Raw genomic sequence first — 5,000 nt, 5'->3', positions numbered from 1 at the left:
CGCACACGCACACACACACACAGGCACGCACACACGCAGGCACGCACACACACACACACACATGCACGCGCACACGCACACACACACACGCACGCATGCACACACACACGCACACACACACACACACACACACACACACACACACACACACACACACAGAGGCATGACATCCTCACATCCATCACTGTCACACTCGCTGTAGTAAAGGCATATCTGTGACAGACACCAGGAACTGTTCCAGTGCTGCCTGACTGTCTCTGCTGGAGGTTCTACTGAGTTCTGTCTCTGCAGAAGGTTCTACTACTGAGTTCTGTCTCTGCAGAAGGTTCTACTTTGTTCTGTCTCTGCAGAAGGTTCTACCGAGTTCTGTCTCTGCAGGAGGTTCTACTGCTGAGTACTGGAGCCTTGTCTGTGCTTGACAATCTCCACCACTGCTATAGAGGCATCCACCCTCTAGCGCTTTAGCATGTTCAGCGGAGCTATGCAGTTAGAGTTGCCCATTGCTGTTATGTATAAGGTCTCTTCAGTGTGGTGGTGTAGCTGCAGAGTAGCTAGATAGATAGATAGATAGATAGTTGGGGATCAATAAAGTATCTATCCATCTATCTATCTATCTATCTATCTATCTATCTAGCTGTCTCAGTGCCTCCATCCATACACCCCCGGTCAACACAGAAAGACTTCATCAGAATCAGTCAGCTCTATTTGGACGATTTTTGCTCTACAGTAAACAGCAGATCGGCTCTGTGAGCACACTTAAAAGAAGGGGTTCTAGGGGTGCTATATAGAACCATGCAGGCTTTAAAAGAACCCTTAGGGGTTCCTTTTGATAAACCCTTCAAAATGGTTTAAAGAATGCATATAGCAGCCATACATGTAGCGCATTAGCTTAGCACACATGTTCCAGGGCTACTGCAGGGCTACTGAGCTCTATGAGGGGCACACATGTTCCAGGGCTACCACAGGGCTACTGAGCTCTGTGAGGGTCACTGTAGCAGCCCCGTTAGTCTACAGCAGCCATACCTATAGCGCATTAGCTTAGCACACATGTTCCAGGGCTGCTATAGGCCTACTGAGCTCTATGGGGGTCACACATGTTCCAGGGCTACTGCAGGGCTACTGAGCTCTGTGAGGGTCACTGTAGCAGCCCCGTTTGTCTACAGCAGCTATACCTATAGCGCATTAGCTTAGCACACATGTTCCAGGGCTACTATAGGGCTACTGAGCTCTAAGAGGGTCACACATGTTCCAGGGCTACTGCAGGGCTACTGAGCTCTATGAGGGTCACACATGTTCCAGGACTACTGAACTCTATGAGGGTCACACATGTTCCAGGGCTACTGAACTCTAAGAGGGTCACACATGTTCCAGGGCTACTGCAGGGCTAGTGAGCTCTAAGAGGGTCACACATGTTCCAGGGCTACTGCAGGGCTAGTGAGCTCTATGAGGGTCACACATGTTCCAGGGCTACTGAGCTCTATGAGGGTCACTGTAGCAGCTCAGCTAGTCTAACAGCGTTGACAGCAGCCTGGTCCAGGTGACGTCATATCTAGTACCAGCCGTGCGGGGCGTGGAGGCGTGCTGGTGGGCATGCTGGGGCAGTGCCCCTCTGATCGGGTAACGGGACGCTGTGGGAACACACCGGCTCGCTCTGCGCTCCAGTTCAGTGGAGGTGCCCATGGCACACTAGAGCTCTCGGAGGAAGTTGTTTTTGGAGTGTTCTTGCGTTGCCATGCCGCGCTAATTCTATTGGCGGTGTTCAATTTGTTGATGGTCACGCAGTTATTACTCTAAATTCCAGCCTCTCCTTCACACCAGCTCACATTTCACCTCCTCATGAGAAGCACAACAGCCCTGTGGAGCTCCACGCCTTGTTTGTTTGTTTGTTTGTTTGTTTGTTTAGGGTTATTGTTATTGTTGTGTCCAGTGCCCTGTTGAGCGCTAAGCCGTATGTGTTAAGCGTTATGGTTGTGTGTTTACGGTGTGTGTGTCCTGGTCTGCCCTTGGCCATCTGTACTTTGGCTTCAGGACGACTCCTGCACACTTTTGTCTACCGCAGCATCAGTGCACTTTACTGCTGATGGACATGACCTGTTGCCCCCCCCCCCCCGCCCCAACTGCCCCCCCTAACTCCCCCTCACATCCATATGATGCATCTGAAGCCACTCTAAGTGGTCCTTCCTGTCTGAACTCTAGTGACCTCAGTAGGCAACAGCCTGTGTTCTGCTGCCCTCCCTGCACATTACTGACCACAGCAGCAGCAGCAGCGGCAGCAGCATCGCTGCACTTTACACTAATGCACTCTAATCTGCCCCCTCTCTCCGGGGGTGGGCTGTGTGTGTGTCTGTGTGTGTTTGTGTGTGTGGGAGTGGGGGGCGGGGGGGGGGGTAATAACAGTCAGGATGCTTCTCCTCAGCCCTCCATCAGTAGCATCATCATGATCACCACCCCACTCCAACCCCACCTCTCCTCCCGTTCCATGGATGGAGCAGCGTCGGGCAGCCTCGTCCAGACAGGAGGGAAGAGGAGGCGGCTGCGCTCATTATCGTATTACGCCCTCATTATCTCACCAGAGAGCTGTTGTACTGGGCTGGGCTGTGTTCTGTTGTGTTGTGCCCCCATTATCTCACCAGAGAGCTGTTGTACTGGGCTGGGCTGTGTTGTGTTGTGCCCCAAACATGAGCCAATTTCACAGTGTCCAGGTGTCTGGCCTAGTTGATGTTAATGATGCCTTAATTGGCAGGGTAAAACATCTTCCTGTTTCTGTCTTTCCTATAGACTGAGCTGTTCCAGAGGAAGTTACTTTACACAGTGGCGACATCTTGTGAAATAGGCTCATTGTCTCACCAGAGAGCTGTTGTGCTGGGCTGTGTTGTGTTGTGTTGTGCCTCCATTATCTCACTGGAGAGCTGTGGCTGGGCTGTGTTGTGTTGTGTTGTGCCTCCATTATCTCACTGGAGAGCTGTGGCTGGGCTGTGTTGTGTTGTGTTGTGCCTCCATTATCTCACTGGAGAGCTGTGGCTGGGCTGTGTTGTGTTGTGTTGTGCCTCCATTATCTCACTGGAGAGCTGTGGCTGGGCTGTGTTGTGTTGTGTTGTGCCTCCATTATCTCACTGGAGAGCTGTGGCTGGGCTGTGCTGTGTTGTGGGCTGTGTTGTGTTGTGGGCTGTTGTGCTGGGCTGTGCTGGGCTGTGCTGTGTTGTGGCGGGTTGCGATGGCGGAGCAGGCTTTACCGACGGGACATACGGGGCTTACGCGAGGCGTGGACCACGCCGGCCGCCAAGTCCTAAGGTCAAGCGGCGATGACACTCCCTTGTGTGTGTGTGTGTGTGTGTGTGTGATGACCGCTCCCCTGTGTGTCTCGCTGGGGCTGCGTAATGAGACGATGATGTCGCCCGTATGGCGTGGGGTTAGTGTACGTGCAGATCGAGAGGAGGAGGAGAGCGCGACAACACACTGCAGCATGTGTGTGTGTGTGTGTGTGTGTGTGTGTGTGTGTGTGTGTGTGTGTGTGTGTGTGTGTGTGTGTGATGACGTGGTCCTCATGTTGTGATGGAGCTCTCAGAGCCATGTGCAAATGTGCTGACTTGGCCTCGTAGCGTGTGTGTGTGTGTGTGTGTGTGTGTTGTGTGTGTGGTGCTGGTCTGCTTCAGAGCACAAAACATGGCACTGGATTTTTTTAGATGTCAGCAGCCCAGCAGAGGAGGTGCAGATGCTGCAGCATGCTGCAGAGACTACACACACACACACACACACACACTCACACACATCCACAGACTCACAATTGTGCCACACCCACACTCAAGCACGCACACGCACACACACACACAGCCACACACACAAAAGTACCCTTTTGTATTCCAAGTATAACATTTAGAGAGATTTGCAAAACAGCAGATGCTTGCAATGATATAGTTATAATTTTACACACTCACAAACACACACACACACACACATATACACATACACAAAAGTTAAAGATGGAACTGCTGGCAAAAAGGTGTGGTCCAGCTTCCAGCCGATGTGTCTTTGGAAGAGTCTGCTGGAAAAACACACGCACGCACACACACACACACACACACACACACACACACACACACACTGCTCCACCTAATCTCCCTGTGGATGTCCAAATCTAAAGCAGACCTCCGTCTCTCATCCCATCACTATAAAACTCTTCAAATGTGTTTTAGAAAGCGCTAAATAACATCTGCTGTGGAGAGGCTTGGAGATCCGCACAAAGTCTTTCAGATAAGACCCCAAGTGCTTGGAAAAGAAGGAATTAATTCATGGGCAAGTGCAAGTGAATTGCAGCATCTTAAATAGTTGTACAGTACTTAAGAAGATGCACACACACAGACACACACACACACACACACACACACACACACGCACACACGCACACACGCACACACACAAACACATGCACACACACACACACACACACACACACACACACACACACACACACACACACATTCAGTACATACGCGCACACACACACACACACACAAACACACAACATAGAGCAAACATATGTGTGTGTGTGTGTGTGTGTCTATCAGGGATGAGATTAGGAGGCGCTGCATGTGGCTTTAACGAGAGCACAGAGAGGAAATGAAGGGCTTAGGATCCGGCCGCTAAACAAACCTCTTCAAGCAGGACGCCCCACACACACACACACACACACACACACACACACACACACACACACACACACACACACACACACACCACGCCCTACGCCACCTCCACACACTCACTACTCTAACCATGATGGATTACACACTCGCTTTCTGTCATTGGTTTACGTTATGAGTTTGTGTGTGTGTGTGTATGTGTGTGTGTGTGTACTGTATGTGTGTGTGTGAGTGACTGTGGTTGTGGCTGTCATCCCATTTGTATGCTTTTGCTGTGTGTCATGATGACTGAAGATCCTCAGACTCTATGAATCATCATTACACTCTCAGCAGACAACAGTTATGCAGCATTAATGAATC

At 50.9% G+C, this 5,000-nt stretch overlaps 1 protein-coding gene across 2 annotated transcripts in view; it reads left to right on the top strand.

Moving 5' to 3' along the window:
• The window catches only part of LOC134065764 (rho GTPase-activating protein 21-like), a 115,407-nt gene that overhangs the window by 62,135 nt on the left and 48,272 nt on the right, over positions 1–5,000 (top strand). The window lies entirely within an intron of this gene.

Source organism: Sardina pilchardus, chromosome 19, assembly GCF_963854185.1.
Source record: "Sardina pilchardus chromosome 19, fSarPil1.1, whole genome shotgun sequence".
Lineage (NCBI taxonomy): Eukaryota > Metazoa > Chordata > Actinopteri > Clupeiformes > Clupeidae > Sardina > Sardina pilchardus.
Note: the sequence above shows the minus strand (reverse complement) of the source record. Positions and strands in the feature narration are given on the sequence as shown.